Source organism: Oncorhynchus mykiss, chromosome 30 (genome assembly GCF_013265735.2).
Source record: "Oncorhynchus mykiss isolate Arlee chromosome 30, USDA_OmykA_1.1, whole genome shotgun sequence".
In the NCBI taxonomy this organism is placed as follows: domain Eukaryota; kingdom Metazoa; phylum Chordata; class Actinopteri; order Salmoniformes; family Salmonidae; genus Oncorhynchus; species Oncorhynchus mykiss.
Genome location: NC_050570.1, coordinates 6,668,679 through 6,694,078, shown reverse-complemented (window position 1 = coordinate 6,694,078; position 25,400 = coordinate 6,668,679). Strand labels below are relative to the sequence as shown.

Here is a 25,400-nt window from a genome sequence, read left to right as displayed (position 1 = left end):
TATACATATTACCTCGACTAACCGGTGCCCCCTGTATATAGCCTCCACATTGACTCTGTACCGGTACCCCCTGTATATAGCCTCCACATTGACTCTGTACCGGTGCCCCCTGTATATAGCCTCCACATTGACTCTGTACCGGTGCCCCCTGTATATAGCCTCCACATTGACTCTGTACCGGTACCCCCTGTATATAGCCTCCACACTGACTCTGTACCGGTACCCCCTGTATATAGCCTCCACATTGACTCTGTACTGGTACCCCCTGTATATAGCCTCCACATTGACTCTGTACCGGTACCCCCTGTATATAGCCTCCACATTGACTCTGTACAGGTACCCCCTGTATATAGCCTCCACATTGACTCTGTACCGGTACCCCCTGTATATAGCCTCCACATTGACTCTGTACCGGTACCCCCTGTATATAGCCTCCACATTGACTCTGTACCGGTACCCCCTGTATATAGCCTCCACATTGACTCTGTACCGGTACCCCCTGTATATAGCCTCGCTATTGTTATTTTACTGCTGTTGTTTAATTATTTCTTACTTTTATTTTCTCTCTTTTTTTACATAACACTTATTTTTCTTAAAACTGCATTGTTGGTTAAGGGCTCGTAAGTAATCATTTCACTGTAAGGTTTACACCTGTTGTATTCAGATAAAATGTGATTGGATTTGATGGTGGTAAATACCTAGGTACACTAGGCAGAGCCTGTCAACGCATCAGTTTGTAAAAACATGAGAGAGAATATTGGCAGTGCTCCAGCAGAAGGCGACATCAGGCAGGAAATACTACACCAGGTACCAGGAAGTGAAGAGCCAAGGCTCATTAACCCCATTAAGGATAGGCTAGTCGATTTACTAGCTACTGTTTACTTGGACTGATTCAACCCGGGCTGGGGGAGCTGACTACAGCGTGTCATAATATCAACAGCCAATAAAGGCTAAAAGCTCGACTGATCTGATGTAGTCTAGCTTAGTGGTTTCACTAGCTAATGTTGACCTGGACTGACACTGGTTGCCAGGGGAGGCACGGCTACAGTAAAGTGTGAGAGTCTGACGTAGTCTAGCTTAGTGGTTTCACTAGCTAATGTTGACCTGGACTGACACTGGTTGCCAGGGGAGGCACGGCTACAGTAAAGTGTGAGAGTCTGATGTAGTCTAGCTAGAACTTAGTAACTCCTTTAAAGGTTAAACTTGTGCTTTTACTTGGATTACTGAACTGAACTGGGAAAGCTGTCTACAGTAACTGCCACTGGCTGGGAAAGCTGACTACAGTAACTGCCACTGGCTGGGAAAGCTGTCTACAGTAACTGCCACTGGCTGGGAAAGCTGTCTACAGTAACTGCCACTGGCTGGGAAAGCTGTCTACAGTAACTGCCACTGGCTGGGAAAGCTGTCTACAGTAACTGCCACTGGCTGGGAAAGCTGTCTACAGTAACTGCCACTGGCTGGGAAAGCTGTCTACAGTAACTGCCACTGGCTGGGAAAGCTATCTACAGTAACTGCCACTGGCTGGGAAAGCTGTCTACAGTAACTGCCACTGGCTGGGAAAGCTGTCTACAGTAACTGCCACTGGCTGGGAAAGCTATCTACAGTAACTGCCACTGGCTGGGAAAGCTATCTACAGTGACTGCCACTGGCTGGGAAAGCTGTCTACAGTAACTGCCACTGGCTGGGAAAGCTATCTACAGTGACTGCCACTGGCTGGGAAAGCTGTCTACAGTGACTGCCACTGGCTGGGAAAGCTGTCTACAGTAACTGCCACTGGCTGGGAAAGCTGTCTACAGTAACTGCCACTGGTTGGGAAAGCTGTCTACAGTGACAGTGGCTTATGCATGCTAGTATAGTTAGCAAGGTAACAGTGTAAGGTGAGCCTATGCTGTTCGGCCATCGAACATCCATACATTTATATGTACATATTCTTTATCATTCTTTTACACTTGTGTGTGTATAAGGTAGTTGTGAAATTGTTAGATTACTTGTTAGATATCACTGCACGGTCGGAACTAGAAGCACAAGCATTTCGCTACACTCGCATTAACATCTGCTAACCATGTGTATGTGACCAATAAAATGTGATTGAAATTTGATTTGATTTACTGTTTACCTGGACTGAACTGGGCTAGCTACAGTCACTGTGTGATTAACATACAACCAATACAACTAGGCTGGCCTGGGTGAGAGGTCAATGTGAGGTCAAATCAACACCCCAATATAGACTAACAGTATGACAGTAGCCTAGTACTAAACTGTGCTTTCCTTTAGCCATGAGATAACAGAAGGTACTATGGTGGGTGTTACATTTGTAATTAGTTAAGTTTCTATTTTTATAAATAATTTCAACATTTCACTTCATTGGCCTGGGTGCACTGTACTGTGAAGATGAAACATTTCACTCCTCTATACCTTTCAGCTGAAAAGTAACAGAATCAGCTAGGAGAGTAGTGGAAAGGAAGGAGAGAGAGAGTGAGACAGAGACAGAGAGAAAGAGCGAGAGAGAGAGAAAGAGCGAGAGAGAGAAAGAGCGAGAGAGAGAGTGAGCGAGCGAGAGACAGAGTGAGCGAGCGAGAGACAGAGAGTGAGCGAGCGAGAGACAGAGAGTGAGCGAGCGAGAGACAGAGAGTGAGCGAGCGAGAGACAGAGAGTGAGCGAGCGAGAGACAGAGTGAGCGAGCGAGAGACAGAGAGTGAGCGAGCGAGAGACAGAGAGTGAGCGAGCGAGAGACAGAGAGTGAGCGAGCGAGAGACAGAGAGTGAGCGAGCGAGAGACAGAGAGTGAGCGAGCGACAGAGAGTGAGCGAGAGACAGACAGTGAGCGAGAGACAGAGAGCGAGCGAGAGACAGAGAGCGAGCGAGAGACAGAGAGCGAGCGAGAGACAGAGAGCGAGCGAGAGACAGAGAGCGAGCGAGAGACAGAGAGCGAGCGAGAGACAGAGAGCGAGCGAGAGACAGAGAGCGAGAGAGAGAGCGAGCGAGAGAGAGCGAGAGAGAGAGCGAGAGAGAGACAGAGCGAGAGAGAGACAGAGAGCGAGAGAGAGACAGAGAGCAAGAGAGAGAGACAGAGAGCAAGAGAGAGAGACAGAGAGCAAGAGAGAGACAGAGAGCGAGCGAGCGACAGAGAGTGAGCGAGCGAGCGAGCGACAGAGAGTGAGCGAGCGAGCGAGCGACAGAGAGTGAGCGAGCGAGCGAGCGACAGAGAGTGAGCGAGCGAGCGAGCGACAGAGAGTGAGCGAGCGAGCGAGCGACAGAGAGTGAGCGAGTGAGAGACAGACAGCGAGCGAGAGACAGAGAGCGAGCGAGAGACAGAGAGCGAGCGAGAGACAGAGAGCGAGCGAGAGACAGAGAGCGAGCGAGAGACAGAGAGCGAGCGAGAGACAGAGAGCGAGCGAGAGACAGAGAGCGAGCGAGAGACAGAGAGACAGAGAGCGAGAGACAGAGAGACAGAGAGCGAGAGAGAGACAGAGAGCGAGAGAGAGACAGAGAGCGAGAGAGAGACAGAGAGCGAGAGAGAGACCGAGAGCGAGAGAGAGACCCGAGAGCGAGAGAGAGACCGAGAGCGAGAGAGAGACCCGAGAGCGAGAGAGAGACCGAGAGCGAGAGAGAGACCGAGAGTGAGAGAGAGACCGAGAGTGAGAGACAGAGAGTGAGCGAGAGACAGAGAGCAAGGCAGAGAGAGAGCGAGCGAGAGACAGAGAGCAAGACAGAGACAGAGAGCAAGGCAGAGAGAGAGCAAGAGAGAGAGAGAGAGAGCAAGAGAGAGAGAGAGAGCAAGAAAGAGACAGAGAGAGAGAGAGACAGAGAGCAAGAGAGAGAGAGAACAAGAGAGAGCAAGAGAGCAAGAGAGAGAGAGAGAGCAAGAGAGAGACAGAGAGCAAGAGAGAGAAAGAGAGCGAGAGAGAGACCGAGAGCAAGAGAGAGACCGAGAGCAAGAGAGAGACCGAGAGCGAGAGACAGAGAGTGAGCGAGAGACAGAGAGCAAGGCAGAGAGAGAGCGAGCGAGAGACAGAGAGCAAGACAGAGACAGAGAGCAAGGCAGAGAGAGAGCAAGAGAGAGAGATAGAGAGAGAGAGCAAGAGAGAGAGAGAGCAAGACAGAGAGCAAGGCAGAGAGAGAGCAAGAGCGAGAGAGAGAGAGCAAGAGAGAGACAGAGAGAGAGAGAGACAGACAGAGAGCAAGAGAGAGAGAGAGAACAAGAGAGAGCAAGAGAGCAACAGAGAGCAAGAGAGCAAGAGAGAGAGAGAGCAAGAGAGCAACAGAGAGCAAGAGAGCAAGAGAGAGAGAGAGAGAGCAAGAGAGAGACAGAGAGCAAGAGAGAGACAGAGAGCAAGAGAGAGACAGAGAGCAAGACAGAGAGCAAGACAGAGACAGAGAGCAAGACAGAGACAGACAGCAAGACAGAGACAAAGAGAGAGCGAGCGCCAGAGACAAGTCTGACCAGACTGGGTTGGAAGGCAGTGTATTTTCCTATTCAGAACTCCTCCAATCAACCTCAGAGCGAGGTGGAGCAGCTAGACGTCTCCTCAAATCCACCTCAGAGCGAGGTGAAGCAGCTAGACGTCTCCTCCAATCAACCTCAGAGCGAGGTGGAGCAGCTAGACGTCTCCTCAAATCCACCTCAGAGCGAGGTGAAGCAGCTAGACGTCTCCTCAAATCCACCTCAGAGCGAGGTGAAGCAGCTAGACGTCTCCTCAAATCCACCTCAGAGCGAGGTGGAGCAGCTAGACGTCTCCTCAAATCAACCTCAGAGCGAGGTGGAGCAGCTGGACGTCTCCTCAAATCAACCTCAGAGCGAGGTGGAGCAGCTAGACGTCTCCTCAAATCAACATCTTCCTGAATAGAGAAGCAAACGTCCTTTCTACCTTCACTGTGTGTGTGTTCTTCTCCAGCAGGTAGAGACTCAGTCAGCACAAAATAATGAGACAGGAAACCTTCAAATAAACCAGTAAGACTCCTCCAATTTGAATCTACCGGACTGATCACAGCTAAATCAAGAAATATCCAACTAGTTGATCCAACTAGTTTTAAATAAGTGTGCACCAAGGAACCAACTGAGCATCACAAAATGATCTAAAATAGACATTGCACACAACCAATCGAGGCTCTACTGCCTAGCAATGCGTATTAGGGCTTGCGTCAGATTTAGCCTACTAACTGGGAACCGTTACGCTGACATTATAAAGCTTTTGAAACCATCATATATAAAAAGGGCCAATCATGATCCAATCTCTCGTGACTGAGGTCAACAGAAAAAGGCAGACAAAAATGACGACAATAACAATAACCTATAGTACAACGGATGGATTAGGCTAGTTTGCTAGAGCTGTTCAAATCAAATCAAACTGTATTTGTCACACGTGCGCTGAATACAACAAGTGTTTTATTCGGGGGGTGTTTAGCAGATGTTATTGCGGGTGTAGCGAAATGCTTGTGTTCCTAGCTCCAACAGTGCAGTAGTATCTAACTAAATGCTTGTGTTTCTAGTTCCAACAGTACAGTAGTATCTAACTAAATGCTTGTGTTCCTAGCTCCAACAGTGCAGTAGTATCTAACTAAATGCTTGTGTTCCTAGCTCCAACAGTGCAGTAGTATCTAACTAAATGCTTGTGTTCCTAGCTCCAACAGTGCAGTAGTATCTAACTAAATGCTTGTGTTTCTAGCTCCAACAGTGCAGTAGTATCTAACTAAATGCTTGTGTTCCTAGCTCCAACAGTGCAGTAGTATCTAACTAAATGCTTGTGTTTCTAGCTCCAACAGTGCAGTAGTATCTAACTAAATGCTTGTGTTCCTAGCTCCAACAGTGCAGTAGTATCTAACTAAATGCTTGTGTTTCTAGCTCCAACAGTGCAGTAGTATCTAACTAAATGCTTGTGTTCCAAGCTCCAACAGTGCAGTAGTATCTAACTAAATGCTTGTGTTCCTAGCTCCAACAGTGCAGTAGTATCTAACTAAATGCTTGTGTTTCTAGCTCCAACAGTGCAGTAGTATCTAACTAAATGCTTGTGTTTCTAGCTCCAACAGTGCAGTAGTATCTAACTAAATGCTTGTGTTTCTAGCTCCAACAGTGCAGTAGTATCTAACTAAATGCTTGTGTTTCTAGCTCCAACAGTGCAGTAGTATCTAACTAAATGCTTGTGTTCCTAGCTCCAACAGTGCAGTAGTATCTAACTAAATGCTTGTGTTTCTAGTTCCAACAGTACAGTAGTATCTAACTAAATGCTTGTGTTCCTAGCTCCAACAGTGCAGTAGTATCTAACTAAATGCTTGTGTTCCCAGCTCCAACAGTGCAGTAGTATCTAACTAAATGCTTGTGTTTCTAGCTCCAACAGTGCAGTAGTATCTAACTAAATGCTTGTGTTCCCAGCTCCAACAGTGCAGTAGTATCTAACTAAATGCTTGTGTTTCTAGTTCCAACAGTGCAGTAGTATCTAACTAAATGCTTGTGTTCCCAGCTCCAACAGTACAGTAGTATCTAACTAAATGCTTGTGTTTCTAGCTCCAACAGTGCAGTAGTATCTAACTAAATGCTTGTGTTCCTAGCTCCAACAGTGCAGTAGTATCTAACTAAATGCTTGTGTTCCTAGCTCCAACAGTGCAGTAGTATCTAACTAAATGCTTGTGTTCCTAGCTCCAACAGTGCAGTAGTATCTAACTAAATGCTTGTGTTCCCAGCTCCAACAGTGCAGTAGTATCTAACTAAATGCTTGTGTTTCTAGCTCCAACAGTGCAGTAGTATCTAACTAAATGCTTGTGTTCCTAGCTCCAACAGTGCAGTAGTATCTAACTAAATGCTTGTGTTTCTAGTTCCAACAGTACAGTAGTATCTAACTAAATGCTTGTGTTCCTAGCTCCAACAGTGCAGTAGTATCTAACTAAATGCTTGTGTTCCTAGCTCCAACAGTACAGTAGTATCTAACTAAATGCTTGTGTTTCTAGCTCCAACAGTGCAGTAGTATCTAACTAAATGCTTGTGTTCCTAGCTCCAACAGTGCAGTAGTATCTAACTAAATGCTTGTGTTCCTAGCTCCAACAGTGCAGTAGTATCTAACTAAATGCTTGTGTTTCTAGCTCCAACAGTGCAGTAGTATCTAACTAAATGCTTGTGTTCCTAGCTCCAACAGTGCAGTAGTATCTAACTAAATGCTTGTGTTTCTAGCTCCAACAGTGAAGTAGTATCTAACTAAATGCTTGTGTTCCTAGCTCCAACAGTGCAGTAGTATCTAACTAAATGCTTGTGTTTCTAGCTCCAACAGTGCAGTAGTATCTAACTAAATGCTTGTGTTCCAAGCTCCAACAGTGCAGTAGTATCTAACTAAATGCTTGTGTTCCAAGCTCCAACAGTGCAGTAGTATCTAACTAAATGCTTGTGTTCCAAGCTCCAACAGTGCAGTAGTATCTAACTAAATGCTTGTGTTTCTAGCTCCAACAGTGCAGTAGTATCTAACAATTCAATATGTAACAAATCAAGTCACCAGACATGAGAATAGATCAACAGATGAACTTACTGCAGGGTATAATAAATACCATTCCCTCTCCTCTCCTAAGGATCCATCATGCACCAGTACAACTCTGGTTCAGAGGTTAAATGCGGAAGACACATTTCAGTTGAAGGCATTCAGTTGTACAACTGACTAGGTATCTCCCTTTCCCTACTAGACATTTCCTGCCATTTGTTTACTCTCCCTTGTATAGGCTATGAAACACACACACACACGACCAATATGTGAACACCTGCTCGTCCAACATCCCATTCCAAAATCATGGGCATTAACATGGAGTTGGTCCCCTCTTCACTGCTATAACACTCTTCTGGGAAGGCTTTCCACTAGATGTTGGAACATTGATGCAGGGACTTGCTTCCATTCAGCCACAAGAGCATTAGTGAGGTCAGGCACTGGATGTTGGGCGATTAGGCCTGGCTTGAAGTCGGCGTTCAAATTCATCCCAATGGTGTTCGATGGGGTTGAGGTCAGGGCTCTGTGCAGGCCAGTCAAGTTCTTCCACACCAATCTCGACAAATAATTTCTGTATGGACCTCACTTTGTGCATGGGGGCATTGTCATGCTGAAACAGGAAAGGGCCTTCCCCAAACTGTTGCCACAAAGTTGGAAGCACAGAATCAACTAGAATATCCCTGTATGCTGTAACATTAAGATTTCCGAACTAAGGGCACTAGCCCCAACCATGAAAAACAGCCCCAGACCACTATTCCTCCTCCTCCAAACTTTACAGTTGGCACTATGCATTCGGGCAGGTAGCGTTCTCCTGGCATCCGCCAAACCCAGATTTGTCCGTTGGACTGCCAGATGGTGAAGCGTGATTTGTCACTCCAGAGAACGCGTTTCCACTGCTCAGAGTCCAATGTCGGCGAGCTTTACACCACTCATTGCATTGCGCATGGTGATCTTAGGCTTGCGTGCGGCTGCTTGGCCATGGAAACACATTTCATTAAGCTACCGATAAACAGTTATTGTGCTGACGTTGCTTCCAGAGGCAGTTTGGAACACGGTAGTGAGTGTTGCAACCAAGGAAAGACCATTTTTACACGCTACGCGCTTCAGCACTCAGCGGTCACGTTCTCTGAACGTGTGTGGCCTACCACTTTGCGGCTGAGCCGTTGTTGCTCCTAGACGTTTCCACGTCACAATAACAGCACTTACAGTTGACCGGGGCAGCTCTAGCAGGGCAGAAATTTGACAAACCGACTTGGTTGGTTAGGTAGCATCCTATGACGGTGCCACGTTGAAAGTCACCGAGTCCTTCAGTACGGGCTATTCTACTGCAAATGTTTGTCTATGCTTAAGGACAAACATACTTAGTCATATTGAGATGACAATGAAATGAATAAAAGCAGCCCATTTTTGGAGACATTGCTAATCCAATGCTCCTCAGTCTATATTCCTGCTGTGAAGGTCAACTGTTGTTTACTTATTTATGAGATGGAAAAATGAAACATGGCAACTCCATTACTGTGGTTAAAGGGCTTTAGACAAAAAAAAAAAAATACAAAACAAAATCATTCTGAAACTGTTAAGTACCAACAGTTTTGCTCAAAGAAACTTTTGCAGAGGGGGCTAACACAAGTCACCAAGGTTATGCGCAAAAAATGTTATTGATGGTGCAACACAGAATGGGATAAAAAATAAATATTGTCTTTTGAAATGTGTATATTCTATTGGTTTTCAGTGCTTTAAAATCACCAGTTCAATCTCAAATAATCTAAGCAAAAGCATAGGATGACAAGTTCATGGTCGCGTTCCATATCGGTGGTTCATTCTGCTTGTGCGACAAAGAGCAATTGTCCTTACCATGTTGTTATCTATACACTTGCCACACCTCCCAAGAGGTAATTTCTGTGTGGTAATAGTTTACAAATAATGATGACGTTGAACTAAAATGTGTATTGTATGTGAATTCTGCCCGTGTGTGATCATTTATAAAGGCAAGGCTGACAAAAAAAAGAAAAAAGAAAACGACAGTGAGTCACAGGTAATGATGTATGATGACCCTGAAGATGATATCAGGAAAAGTGGTGGAGAATAACACGGTACCGAGCAGTAAGAAAACCCTTCATGGTCACACCAAACCACAGTCAAAAGGTCGCAATCACATGTCCCGTCCAGCCTCTTGTCCTCAGGGTAACAGAGTAGCCTCCTCGACGTAACCTAAATAGCTATCTGATAACGTTACCGACGGATACAAGACAGAAGGACAGGTTGGTGGTGACTACCGACACACAGATGCTGTCTGGACATCCAACCTTAGATTCAAACAGGTCGGTGATGAAGGTAGTTAGACTTAACGTGCTTGCCATATAGAAAAGATCCCTGAACAAACATCACTAGCTCATTGTGATTTAAATTACTGGCTGTGTTTAATTTAAGCAGGTTTGTTAACGTGAACTAACCTGTTCTTACCGAAGAGGCTATATTTACTAGTTTATGTGTCTAACAATGTCACTTATCAACTCAGTATCTGTATACAATGTAGCACGCTAAAACATGACATAGATAAACTTCTTGTTTTCATTCGTTGCTGCCTGACTGATGCAGCCAGACAGATAATTACTCTATATTAGTATATTAGTTACTCTATATTAGTTATATAGACCGTAATTCCTTTAGCGTACCGTTAAATCATGAGCAACAACACCGATCAAACCGAGTGAGACAGGTGCTTGACTCCGGGGGTAAGACCTTCCACACACAGACTGCTGGAACTTAGTAAAAACCCTTATTGTGCCATATTTTCCATGCATTATGATGGGGATGAGGGGGTCTTTGCTATGATTTCTTGCCACACACACAGTTAACAGCTAACGGGAGACACCTTCGGTTAAAAGGAACCGGGGGGGTCGCCGACATTTTGTTACTGCCGGTGATGCAAGCTGTCCTGGCTATACAACAGCAACACTTCCGTCTTCCTAGCGCCATGCCAAGTGTTTTAATCTCCTCGACCCTTGGTTAATCTACATGAAAACAATTGTATTTTTTAAAAATGAATTTGGTTTAGCCTAGCCAGGTAACGTTAGCTAGTTTAGTAAACTGGTAGTGTGTATCCTCTCGCTAATAGCAGTCCACAGCGGGACTACTACACACACACACACACACACACACACACACACACTGGCTTTTCTCTCTCTAGCTAAAACATATCACATGAAATCCATACGTATTCACCTTATTCGGTGTACTGGTCCTTACAATGTATGGGTGAAATCCTTTTTAGGAAAATAATGAATAAATCGTCTGGCGTGGCTCCAAAGCAGCCGCACTGCAAAGGCAGGCACTGGATGCCTTCCCCCTCTCTACCAGACCGATTTTCTTCACAGCAGCACCGTGACAGGTCTGCGGAGCAATGATCGGGTGGAGTAGCTACGTAAAAAAAAAAGCATCACGCGTCATTCCACTGTAAAGGTTACAGGGTCGAGAACCCATGCCTCAGCATAATTATCGAGCATTGAGGTCAAATTAATATGATTTCCAGTTCAATCATGAGACTATATTTCAAAGCTGCACATTAAAACCTGCAATATGACATAATGTCATGATGACTTTATAAGACAAAAGTGTGTGTGTGTGTGTGTATAGTTAACATTGCCCTTGATCATGACATTACGTGCCATTATATTACGCATAAAATTAATTGGACCAAGGCGTCTTCTGTATGGGGGAGTTTTGTTAAGAGCTCTGATGCTTGGTCTGAACATCAACACACATTCCTAGCGGTACGAATTTGGAAAAGGCCCTAATATTTCATATCAGCGATTAAATTATTTTCAAGAAACAAAATATTAAATTGATACACACCTTCTTCTTTTTTTAAATAGGGCTAGAGTTTTCTCCATTTAGACATTCTTGTAATAGAGGTTAAGATCTTTATTGGTCAATTGCACACAAAGTACAACCGAAATTTGACTTCAGCCTTTAACCCGACCCTTCTGAAAAAATATGGTGCTTTCAAGACAAGTTGGGACTCTGGAAAAACTAGGTCGAATCATGACGTATAAGTGCAGCAATGCGCGCACGATAGTAGGCTATAGGCACGAATGTTCCATTAGTGGAAAACACCATTATCAAAAGTGACCACAAATGTGATTATGCATTTTATGCTTTTATTATAAAAACATTTTTACGGTGACATTATTATTATTCATCATTATCTTCCCCAAACTTGACACTAATGTGCTGCTTTTAATTTGAATTTGATTTGAGTTAGGCTCTACACCCCTTGTAAAGCGGATTAATGTGCTTCATTTTAAGAAGTTATTTGACCACTGTTGTTGTGATTACAAACCTTATCAAAACATTTTAGGCCTATGGCATAGGCTACATGAAGTGTGTGACTATGATTTGAAAAAGTCGCGTGCAAAAAAAAAAAGGCATTGTTTCTTATGCTGGGCATCATTCACAAGCGATAATATATACTTTACAAGTGATAGGCTAATATTGTCACCCATTAGACTATTCTTGATTGAATCTTGTCTTTACATATACTAAATAATGTATGTGTGAAATTTGTTTTGATTTAGAATGGACCATTATCATGCACCTGTCTCAAAATGGGGCAGCGGGAAGAAATACAGGTCATAGGTCATCTATGCACTTAAATAGCGAATGGAGGACACTTTTCCTCGTGGTTTATATTCATGCCAGCCAGGTAGGCTATACTCCTGTTGTAAATATAAGCTTAATATTAGGAAAGTTGAGAAATAAATATAGTAGGCCTAGCCTATAGAAAGTTGATTCTCCTATTTTTAGTAGAGGCCATCACTCTGTTTTCTCGCACAATTGCATAGCCTATTGAAATGTTGCACAACAGGAGCTTGTGGGTTCTCATGAAGTGTTTGATCAGATTTTCGATTACATTTGCATTGATGTCAGAGTGATTAGAGGGACAATGTAACACTCATTGTCGGTGGAAGGATGAGTGGACCAAAGCGCAGCGTGGAAAGTGTTCATTATATTTATTTTCAAGAAACACTCAAACAAAAATAACAAATTCCAAAAAATGAAAGCGAACAGTTCCGTCAGGCACAGACACTAAACAGAAAATAACTCCCCACAAAACCCAAACGGAAAATCACAACTTATATATGATCCCCAATCAGAGACAACGATAGACAGCTGCCTCTGATTGGGAACCACACTCGGCAAAACAACAAAGAAATAGAAAATGTAGATTTTCCCACACGAGTCACACCCTGACCTAACCAAACATAGATAATAAATTAGGATCTCTAAGGTCAGAGCGTGACAGACAATGGAGTGCTGAGTACCAGGCAGTTAGCGAATTTGGTAGGCTACTAATAACCATCACCAGCATCAGAGCTTGGAGAAGCCTAATTACCGTGACTAAATGGTCATGTGGAATTTGACTGCCTTCATGACTTGTGACTGCTGTTGTGGCAGCAGGGTAGCCTAGTGGTTAGAGCGTTGGACTAGTAACCGGAAGGTTGCAAGTTCAAACCCCTGAGCTGACAATCTGTTGTTCTGCCCCTGAACAGGTGTACCTGTTAACTGTTCCTAGGCTGTCATTGAAAATAAGAATTTGTTCTTAACTGACTGGCCTAGTTAAATGAAGGTAAATGCAAATATGGCCACCACAACAGCCCTAGGCATACAGTAATTGCATCATTCTATAAGCCAAGTAAATATTGTGATATTGATTTCAGACCAGAAAGGCTAGTCTTTGCTTGGCACATGTCTTGTTGATTTAAACAAGTTTCTCTATACTTGTCAATGTGCTTCTCTTTAAATGCTGTTCCACCAATCCTTACGATTGCATGGATTTGCCATCAGTCAAGCCCACTGCAATAAAATAGGCAGGCCGATAGATGTTTATTACAGTACAGAACACTGCAAGGGAATGCTATATTTTACTGTAGCATGGGGGAGGTGGGGTCTGCTCTGCAGACAAGAAAGTGTTTAGTCTGCAATGGAACAGGCGGCCCGGCCGGCTCTTACTCACTCAGTTTGATCAGAGAAGATGTGCAGGGAGAATAGTGGCGAATAGACTACGGCTGTAAATGAACAGATTGTAAACCTGCATCATCAGGGTGTTCGAGGAAATTGTAACACAAACACCTACAGTATGCAGGTGTGTGCACAAAAAAACACCTTAGGGAGAATACATTTAAAAGCTGTATGCAACAACAACAAAAATCGACTAAAATCTTTTCATTTTGACATCCCGACAAATCAAGAATAAACCCTAGGCTATAGCTTAGCAATAGTAGCTCAAATTTGCAATGAGCATAGAATACAGCGACAGAGTGATGTCTGTAAACGACCACATCTATAATAAGCCTAGATAGGCCATCATCAGTCTACTTACTGTATGTTGGTTCATGCGTGCAGATTGTAACCCCAACACCTACAGTAGGCTGTGCTGCCAGGTGTACAACATCAGATTGACCAAGAGATCATATTAAATGATGTAGATGTTATAACAGAAATCATTTTCAATTTAATTTTGACGACACACCAAACCATTAGCAAAAATAGCTTAATTAATCAATCAATCAATCAATCAATCAATCAAATGTATTTATAAAGCTCTTTTTACATCAGCCGATGTCACAAAGTGCTGTACAGAAACCCAGCCTAAAACCCCCCAAAACAGCAAGCAATGCTGATGTAGAAGCACAGTGTTAAATAAGAGTACAGAGATACAGAGTGATCGTCTCCGTTAAGCTTGTATTCCTAACACTGTATCTGCAGAAATGTTAACATCAATTATTGTCTAGGTAGGCCTCTGTGCAGAGAAATTAATGTGGCGTTGCATATCCCCAGATGCATAATCCAGTTTTACTGCGTGCACTATATTCACACATTAGCGCCTGCACTTTTCTCAAGTCAAGTATTCCACTAGGAATAGAAGTGCATTAAAGTGTCATGTCATGGGGGCTGCTATAAATATCTTCTCGATAGTTAAATATTTACTAGTGGGAAAAGTATATAGCATAAAAGAAGGTGCTGAATGTTTGTGGTATTCTGAAAGATATATTTTAAGATTTTTATTCATGACAGTAAATATAGGTTTGACCCAGTCCTCTGTGCGCTCTTCCTGTTGTTGTCTACGTCCCAAAAATGGCAGCCTGATCAAAAGGAACGCACTATGTGGGGAATAGTGTGCCATTTGGAGACGTAGCCTTTTGTCTCTACATGATTTAGTGCAGAGGTTTGGGCCCTCCGTAATTAAGACTTTTCATTTGGCACTTGCAGGCTAATCTTCATTCGCTTATCTAACAGCAATAGACTAGGGTGCAGTGTCTGTGGTTAAGGTGCATGTGGCAGAATATTATATTTTGGAAGAACAATCGTTTAAAGAAAGATTATTTCACCCACCCAGTGGGTCAGAAGTTTACATACACTAAGTTGACTGTGCCTTTAAACAGCTTGGAAAATTCCTGAAAATTATGTCATGGCTTTAGAAGATTCTGATAGGCTATTTGACATCATTTGAGTCAGTTGGAGGTGTACCTGTGGATGTATTTCAAGGCCTACCTTCAAACTCAGTGCTTCTTTGCTTGACATCATGGGAAAATCAAAAGAAATCAGCCAAGACCTCAGAAAAAAATTTGTAGACCTCCACAAGTCTGGTTCATCCTTGGGAGCAATTTCCAAACACCTGAAGGTACCACATTGATCTGTACAGACAATAGTACACGAGTATAAACACCATGGGACCACGCAGCCGCCATACTGCTCAGGAAGGAGAGGCGTTCTGTCTCCTAGAGATAAACTTACTTTGGTGCGACAAGTGCAAATCAACCCCAGAACAACAGCAAAGGACCTTGTGAAGATGCTGGAGGAAACAGGTACAAAAGTATCTATATCCACAGTAAAACGAGTCCAATATCGACATAACCTGAAAGGCCTCTCAGCAAGGAAGAAGCCACTGCTCCAAAACCGCCATAAAAAAGCCAGACTACGGTTTGCAACTGCACATGGGGACAAAAATCATACTTTTTGGAGAAATGTCCTCTGGTCTGATGAAACAAAAATAAAACTGTTTGATCATAATGACCATAGTTATGTTTGGAGGAAAAAGGTGATGCTTGCAAGCTGAAGAACACCATCCCAACCGTGAAGCACAGGGGTGGCAGCATCATGAGTGGGGGTGCTTTGCTGCAGGTGGTTCGGGTACACTTCACAAAATAGATGGCATCATGAGACTGGAAAATTATGTGAATATATTGAAGCAACATCTCAAGACATCAGTCAGGAAATTAAAGCTTGGTCGCAAATGGGTCTTCCAAATGGACAATGACCCCAAGCATACTTCCAAAGTTGTGGTAAAATGGCTTAAGGACAACAAAGTCAAGGTATTGGAGTGGCCATCCCTGACCTCAATCTTATAGACAATTTGTGAGCAGAACTGAAAAAGCATGTGCGAGCAAGGAGGCCTACAAACCTGACTCAGTTACATCAGCTCTGTCAGGAGGAATGGGCCAAAATTAATCCAACTTATTGTGGGAAGCTTGTGGAAGGCTACCTGAAACGTTTGACCCAGAGTTAAACAATTTAAAGGCAATGCTACCAAATACTAATTGAGCGTATGTAAACTTCTGACCATCTGGGAATGTGATGAAAGAAATAAAAGCTGAAATAATTCATTCTCTCTACAATTATTCTGACATTTCACATTCTTAAAATAAAGTGGTGATCCTAACTGACCTAAAACAGGGAATTTTTACTCTGATTAAATGTCAGGAATTGTGAAAAACTGAGTTTAAATGTATTTGGCTAAGGCGTATGTAAACTTCCGACTTCAACTGTATATAGTTTTTAAAATGTACAAAATAAATTACACTTAATAATATGAGACTGTGAAACTCACATTGATTGGTAGCTTTCAACAGAGTGAGTTAGGGCCGCGACTGTGTGTGTCACTACATCTTTGAGAGTGTGTGTGTGTGTGTGTGTGGCAACTCAAACAAATCTCTATCTATGAGCCATCTATTACCTACTAGTAGAGCATACAGCCACTCCTCTGCAGAGTCAGACGAAAAACACGTATCCAACAATGTCCGTTTTTGACAAGAGCTTTCTTGTGACAAGCAGAAAAAATGCAGGGCGGTTTTATTATTATTATTTTTTTTTTACCAAGTGTAACAGTATAATTTTAGACCGTCCCCTCGCCCATACCCGGGCGCGAACCAGGGACCCTCTGCACACATCAACAACAGTCACCCTCGAAGCATCATTACCCATCGCTCCACAAAAGCCGCGGCTCTTGCAGAGCAAGGGGAACTACTACTTCAAGGTCTCAGAGCAAGTGACGTCACCGATTGAAACGCTATTTAGCGCGCACCACCGCTAACTAAACTAGCTGTTTCACATCCGTTACACAAGGATTAAATAAATTCATTGTGTGTATGTGTGTGTGTATTACATTTCGTCAATGGATTTGGGAAAAGATGGACAAAATAGAGAAGGTTTATTTTAAAGAGAGTCTTGTTCAATAAGCCTAAACAGAAGGTTTATTTTAAAGAGTCTTGTTCAATAAGCCTAAACAGAAGGTTTATTTGAAAGAGAGCCTATCGTTCAATAAGCCAAAGCAGAAGGTTTATTTGAAAGAGAGCCTATTGTTCAATAAGCCAAAGCAGAAGGTTTATTTGAAAGAGAGCCTATTGTTCAATAAGCCAAAGCAGAAGGTTTATTTGAAAGAGAGTCTATTGTTCAATAAGCCAAAGCAGAAGGTTTATTTGAAAGAGAGTCTATTGTTCAATAAGCCAAAGCAGAAGGTTTATTTGAAAGAAAGCCTATTGTTCAATAAGCCAAAGCAGAAGGTTTATTTGAAAGAGAGCCTATTGTTCAATAAGCCAAAGCAGAAGGTTTATTTAAAAGAGAGTCTATTGTTCAATAAGCCAAAGCAGAAGGTTTATTTGAAAGAGAGTCTATCGTTCAATAAGCCAAAGCAGAAGGTTTATTTAAAAGAGAGTCTATCGTTCAATAAGCCAAAGCAGAAGGTTTATTTGAAAGAGAGTCTATCGTTCAATAAGCCAAAGCAGAAGGTTTATTTGAAAGAGAGCCTATCGTTCAATAAGCCAAAGCAGAAGGTTTATTTGAAAGAGAGCCTATCGTTCAATAAGCCAAAGCAGAAGGTTTATTTGAAAGAGAGTCTATCGTTCAATAAGCCAAAGCAGAAGGTTTATTTGAAAGAGAGCCTATCGTTCAATAAGCCAAAGCAGAAGGTTTATTTGAAAGAGAGCCTATTGTTCAATAAGCCAAAGCAGAAGGTTTATTTAAAAGAGAGTCTATTGTTCAATAAGCCAAAGCAGAAGGTTTATTTGAAAGAGATTCTATCGTTCAATAAGCCAAAGCAGAAGGTTTATTTGAAAGAGAGTCTATCGTTCAATAAGCCAAAGCAGAAGGTTTATTTGAAAGAGAGTCTATTGTTCAATAAGCCAAAGCAGAAGGTTTATTTAAAAGAGAGTCTATCGTTCAATAAGCCAAAGCAGAAGGTTTATTTGAAAGAGAGTCTATCGTTCAATAAGCCAAAGCAGAAGGTTTATTTGAAAGAGAGCCTATCGTTCAATAAGCCAAAGCAGAAGGTTTATTTGAAAGAGAGCCTATCGTTCAATAAGCCAAAGCAGAAGGTTTATTTGAAAGAGAGTCTATCGTTCAATAAGCCAAAGCAGAAGGTTTATTTGAAAGAGAGCCTATCGTTCAATAAGCCAAAGCAGAAGGTTTATTTGAAAGAGAGCCTATTGTTCAATAAGCCAAAGCAGAAGGTTTATTTGAAAGAGAGTCTATTGTTCAATAAGCCAAAGCAGAAGGTTTATTTGAAAGAGAGCCTATTGTTCAATAAGCCAAAGCAGAAGGTTTATTTGAAAGAGAGTCTATCGTTCAATAAGCCAAAGCAGAAGGTTTATTTGAAAGAGAGTCTATCGTTCAATAAGCCAAAGCAGAAGGTTTATTTGAAAGAGAGTCTATTGTTCAATAAGCCAAAGCAGAAGGTTTATTTGAAAGAGAGCCTATTGTTCAATAAGCCAAAGCAGAAGGTTTATTTGAAAGAGAGTCTATCGTTCAATAAGCCAAAGCAGAAGGTTTATTTGAAAGAGAGTCTATTGTTCAATAAGCCAAAGCAGAAGGTTTATTTGAAAGAGAGTCTATCGTTCAATAAGCCAAAGCAGAAGGTTTATTTGAAAGAGAGTCTATTGTTCAATAAGCCAAAGCAGAAGGTTTATTTGAAAGAGAGTCTATTGTTCAATAAGCCAAAGCAGAAGTGGTATAACCTTTTCTAAGAGGCCAATTCCATCTGCATCCCAAATGGCCCCCTATTCCCAATATAGTGCACAACTTTTGACCAGAGCCCTATGCAATATATAGGGAATAGGGGGCCATTTGGGAGACAACCGAAGTGACCTTTATAGCCTCCTTGCTCTGCAGTTATGAGAAGTCCAGAGGAGAAACTTAAACCCAGGCACTCTGCTCCTCTTTAGGCATGATGCTCAATATTTGTTTCCCACGAGGAATACAGATATAATCAATATAAAATGTCAATTGTGTACTGCACCAAACGCCTGCTCACAGTCTAAAACCAACCGCTCACAGCTCACAGCCAGATTCTATTCCAGAATGCTGTATCCTTCTACTGTATTCTGTATTCTATTCCAGAATGCTGTATCCTCCTACTGTATTCTGTATTCTATTCCAGGATGCTGTATCCTCCTACTGTATTCTATTCCAGAATGCTGTATCCTCCTACTGTATTCTGTATTCTATTCCAGAATGCTGTATCCTCCTACTGTATTATGTATTCTATTCCAGAATGCTGTATCCTCCTACTGTATTCTGTATTCTATTCCAGAATGCTGTATCCTCCTACTGTATTCTATTCCAGAATGCTGTATCCTCCTACTGTATTCTATTCCAGAATGCTGTATCCTCCTACTGTATTCTGTATTCTATTCCAGAATGCTGTATCCTCCTACTGTATTCTATTCCAGAATGCTGTATCCTCCTACTGTATTCTGTATTCTATTCCAGAATGCTGTATCCTCCTACTGTATTCTGTATTCTATTCCAGAATGCTGTATCCTCCTACTGTATTCTCTATTCTATTCCAGAATGCTGTATCCTCCTACTGTATTCTATTCCAGAATGCTGTATCCTCCTACTGTATTCTATTCCAGAATGCTGTATCCTCCTACTGTATTCTGTATTCTATTCCAGAATGCTGTATCCTCCTACTGTATTCTATTCCAGAATGATGTATCCTCCTACTGTATTCTGTATTCTATTCCAGAATGCTGTATCCTCCTACTGTATTCTGTATTCTATTCCAGAATGCTGTATCCTCCTACTGTATCCTGTATTCTATTCCAGAATGCTGTATCCTCCTGCTGTATTCTGTATTCTATTCCAGAATGCTGTATCCTCCTACTGTATTCTCTATTCTATTCCAGAATGCTGTATCCTCCTACTGTATTCTATTCCAGAATGCTGTATCCTCCTACTGTATTCTATTCCAGAATGCTGTATCCTCCTACTGTATTCTGTATTCTATTCCAGAATGCTGTATCCTCCTACTGTATTCTATTCCAGAATGATGTATCCTCCTACTGTATTCTGTATTCTATTCCAGAATGCTGTATCCTCCTACTGTATTCTGTATTCTATTCCAGAATGCTGTATCCTCCTACTGTATCCTGTATTCTATTCCAGAATGCTGTATCCTCCTGCTGTATTCTGTATTCTATTCCAGAATGCGGTATCCTCCTACTGTATTCTGTATTCTATTCCAGAATGCTGTATCCTCCTACTGTATTCTGTATTCTATTCCTCAGTGTTAGAGCTACAAGTAGAGTTCCTCATTGTATGCAGCACCTTCTGTTGTGCACTTTGTCACCACAGCGGGACCGCTGCTGTCACCTCTAGGCTCTTTGCTCTAATGAGCACAGTAAGGTAGGAGGAGATGGGGTCTGAATATAATGCAGAAGTGAGGAGCACTGGAGGTCCTGTAGAGGTCAGATGTTGCTGACGTACAGAGACACTGACGTAAGGAGAGCTGCCCTGCCCCTGCTTATTCCATTGGAGGATGGTGGAGTTGGGGGGGGGGTGGTAGAAGCAGGGGGTAAATTGGCAAAGGTTATGAGAATTAGATAAACAAGGACAGTCAGTCATAGTTGATTGGCGGTGTAACGTTAAGGACAGTACAGCTTAAAGCACAACTAGAAACATGACTAGGTTATTAATCCTACAGATCCCTGTGACCTCAACGCCAGCTCTGTGTACAGCATGTATACCTTTTACATACTAAGGAAAGGGTGATACCTAGTCAGTTGTACAACTGAATGCCTTCGACTGAAATGTATCTCCAGTATTTAACCCAACCCCTCTGAATCAGAGAGGTGCGGGGGGAGGGCTGCCTTAATCGACATCTTTGGCGCCCGGGGAACAGTTGGTTAACTGTCTTGCTCTTGTGGCAGAACGCACGATAGCTTGGGGATTCGATCCAGCAACCTTTCGGTTACTGGCCCAACGCTCTAACCACTAGGCTACCTGCCGCCCCCAAGTCTCCAGCGAGGCTACCTGCCGCCCCCAAGTATCCATCAAGGCTACCTGCCGCCCCCAAGTATCCAGCGAGAGTGCTTAGGGCAATACTGCAATGACAAGGAAAACAAGTCACCGCTGAGCAATAAGGCTGAGTTGAACTGTTGGAATGACCCATTAATTACGTACTGTGGAGAGGTGCAGTAGAAGCTACAGTGACAATGACAACATTCGATGGAGAAAAAAAAAAAGAAGAAAGAACGTGTGTCCAAAATCTCTATGCGTTTGGATTGTCTTTGATGTTGGCTTATGCCTCTTAATGTTGTTACGTTCAGCCCTTGAAATACCCTCTGTTAAGTAGCACTGCACAGTGTGAGTTAGTGTGTGTGTGTGTGTGTGTGTGTGTGTGTGTGTGTGTGTGTGTGTGTGTGTGTGTGTGTATGCGGCATGCTTGCATGGGTGTGTGTGTCTGTGTGTCCGTGTGTCCGTGTGTCCGTGTGTCCGTGTGTGTGTGTGTGTGTGTGTGTGTGTATGCATCATAGGCTCTAACGTGGGAGATTCACACGCAGTACAACAGAGTAATATGTTTCATATCCTGCTCACGTGTGTGTGTGTGTGTGTGCGTGTGCGTGTGTGTGTGTGTGTCTACATACACGCCTCCCACAAAACATCGCTGTTGGATTTTCACACACGGTACAACAAAATAATGTGTGTTTTTTGCATGTCCTGCGCAGCACATTTTAATAGAATCTCCAACACAATGTGATCGGCAAATCACACGGGTGCAAAAGAAAATTAGTCATTCACAACAGGGGCCTAGTCCCAAACTGTACCCCCTATTACCTATTCAGTGAACTACTTTGGACCGGGGTCTATAGAGATCTCGTCAGAAGAGGATAGGCGGTTATTTGGGACGCAAATTACACATTCACAACGGCTCACACACACACACACACACACACACAAACACACACACACACACACACACACACACACACACACACACACACACACACACACACACACACACAGGGAGGAAAACAGCAACGGATCCCGTGTCTCTGCGCTATCTATGAGCTATTATAAACTGGGTGGTTCGAACCCTGAATGCTGATTGGCTGACAGCCGTGGTATATCAGACCGTATACCACGGGTATGACAAAACATTTATTTTTACTGCTCTAATTACGTCGGTAACCAGTTTATAATAGCAATAAGGCACCTCGGTGGTTTGTGGTATATGGCCAATATACCACGGCTAAGGGCTGTTCTTTAGGCACGACGCATGATGGAGTGCCTGGACACCCCATTATTGCTTAATTATGACTGCAGAGATCATATGACAGGACACGTGCCAGATACAGCACTGCAGCTATGCAGAATAACAGCAGATCAAGTCGAGAGGGTGACTGTTGAAGACTGTTAGCTACGTGCATCTCTGCTACTTGTTTAATAGCATTTACACAGCTAGCAGTATTGTCATTGACACAGCTAGCAGTATTGTCATTGACACAGCTAGCAGTATTGTCATTGACACAGCTAGCAGTATTATCATTAACACAGCTAGCGGTATTGTCATTAACACAGCTAGCAGTATTGTCATTAACACAGCTAGCAGTATTGTCATTGACACAGCTAGCATTATTATCATTAACACAGCTAGCAGTATTGTCATTAACACAGCTAGCAGTATTAACACAGCTAGCAGTATTGTCATTAACACAGCTAGCAGTATTGTCATTAACACAGCTAACAGTATTGTCATTAACACATCTAGCAGTATTGTCATTAACACAGCTAGCAGTATTGTCAATAACACAGCTAGCAGTATTGTCATTAACACAGCTAGCAGTATTGTCATTAACACATCTAGCAGTATTAACACAGCAAGCAGTATTAACACAGCTAGCAGTATTGTCATTAACACAGCTAGCAGTATTGTCATTAACACAGCTAGCAGTATTGTCATTAACACATCTAGCAGTATTAACACAGCAAGCAGTATTAACCCAGCTAGCAGTATTGTCATTGACACAGCTAGCAGTATTGTCATTAACACAGCTAGCAGTATTAACTCAGCTAGCAGTATTGTCATTGATACAGCTAGCAGTATTGTCATTGACACAGCTAGCAGTATTGTCATTGATACAGCTAGCAGTATTGTCATTGATACAGCTAGCAGTATTGTCATTGATACAGCTAGCAGTATTGTCATTAACACAGCTAGCAGTATTGTCATTGATACAGCTAGCAGTATTGTCATTGATACAGCTAGCAGTATTGTCATTGATACAGCTAGCAGTATTAACCCAGCAAGCAGTATTGTCATTGACACATCTAGCATTATTGTCATTGATACAGCTAGCAGTATTGTCATTGACACAGCTAGCAGTATTGTCATTGACACAGCTAGCATTATTGTCATTGACACAGCTAGCAGTATTATCATTAACACAGCTAGCAGTATTGTCATTAACACAGCTAGCAGTATTAACACAGCTGACAGTATTGTCATTAACACAGCTAGCAGTATTGTCAATAACACAGCTAGCAGTATTGTCATTAACACATCTAGCAGTATTAACCCAGCTAGCCGTATTAACCCAGCTAGCAGTATTGTCATTAACACATCTAGCAGTATTAACCCAGCTAGCCGTATTAACCCAGCTAGCAGTATTGTCATTAACACAGCTAGCAGTATTGTCATTGACACAGCTAGCAGTATTGTCATTAACACAGCTAGCAGTATTGTCATTAACACAGCTAGCAGTATTAACACAGCTAGCAGTATTGTCATTAACACAGCTAGCAGTATTGTCATTAACACAGCTAACAGTATTGTCATTAACACAGCTAGCAGTATTGTCATTAACACAGCTAGCAGTATTGTCAATAACACAGCTAGCAGTATTGTCATTAACACATCTAGCAGTATTGTCATTAACACATCTAGCAGTATTAACACAGCAAGCAGTATTAACACAGCTAGCAGTATTGTCATTAACACAGCTAGCAGTATTGTCATTAACATAGCTAGCAGTATTGTCATTAACACATCTAGCAGTATTAACACAGCAAGCAGTATTAACCCAGCTAGCAGTATTGTCATTGACACAGCTAGCAGTATTGTCATTAACACAGCTAGCAGTATTAACTCAGCTAGCAGTATTGTCATTGATACAGCTAGCAGTATTGTCATTGATACAGCTAGCAGTATTGTCATTGACACAGCTAGCAGTATTGTCATTGATACAGCTAGCAGTATTGTCATTGACACAGCTAGCAGTATTGTCATTGATACAGCTAGCAGTATTGTCATTGACACAGCTAGCAGTATTGTCATTGATACAGCTAGCAGTATTGTCATTGATACAGCTAGCAGTATTGTCATTGATACAGCTAGCAGTATTGTCATTGATACAGCTAGCAGTATTGTCATTGATACAGCTAGCAGTATTGTCATTGATACAGCTAGCAGTATTGTCATTGATACAGCTAGCAGTATTGTCATTAACACAGCTAGCAGTATTGTCATTGATACAGCTAGCAGTATTGTCATTGATACAGCTAGCAGTATTGTCATTGATACAGCTAGCAGTATTAACCCAGCAAGCAGTATTGTCATTGACACATCTAGCATTATTGCCATTGATACAGCTAGCAGTATTGTCATTGACACAGCTAGCAGTATTATCATTAACACAGCTAGCAGTATTGCCATTAACACAGCTAGCAGTATTGTCATTGACACAGCTAGCATTATTGTCATTGACACAGCTAGCAGTATTATCATTAACACAGCTAGCAGTATTGTCATTAACACAGCTAGCAGTATTAACACAGCTGACAGTATTGTCATTAACACAGCTAGCAGTATTGTCAATAACACAGCTAGCAGTATTGTCATTAACACATCTAGCAGTATTAACCCAGCTAGCCGTATTAACCCAGCTAGCAGTATTGTCATTAACACATCTAGCAGTATTAACCCAGCTAGCCGTATTAACCCAGCTAGCAGTATTGTCATTAACACAGCTAGCAGTATTGTCATTGACACAGCTAGCAGTATTGTCATTGACACAGCTAGCAGTATTGTCATTAACACAGCTAGCAGTATTGTCATTGACACAGCTAGCAGTATTGTCATTAACACAGCTAGCAGTATTGTCATTAACACAGCTAGCAGTATTGTCATTAACACAGCTAGCAGTATTAACACAGCTGACAGTATTGTCATTAACACAGCTAGCAGTATTGTCAATAACACAGCTAGCAGTATTGTCATTAACCCAGCTAGCCGTATTAACCCAGCTAGCCGTATTAACCCAGCTAGCAGTATTGTCATTAACACATCTAGCAGTATTAACCCAGCTAGCCGTATTAACCCAGC

General features: G+C 42.4%; 1 protein-coding gene across 11 annotated transcripts in view; it reads right to left on the bottom strand.

Moving 5' to 3' along the window:
* LOC110522713 (tight junction protein ZO-1) overlaps positions 1–25,400 on the bottom strand; it is a 176,674-nt gene that overhangs the window by 101,101 nt on the left and 50,173 nt on the right. The window contains exon 1 of one of the 11 annotated variants that reach the window (XM_036969353.1): positions 10,685–10,862. The exons of 9 other annotated variants lie outside the window; for them this stretch is intronic. The gene's annotated coding sequence lies outside the window, so the exon portion shown is untranslated. Of the gene's footprint in view, positions 1–10,684; positions 10,863–25,400 lie in introns of those variants that run through there. One more of the 11 variants, XM_036969355.1, reaches the window with a different exon arrangement.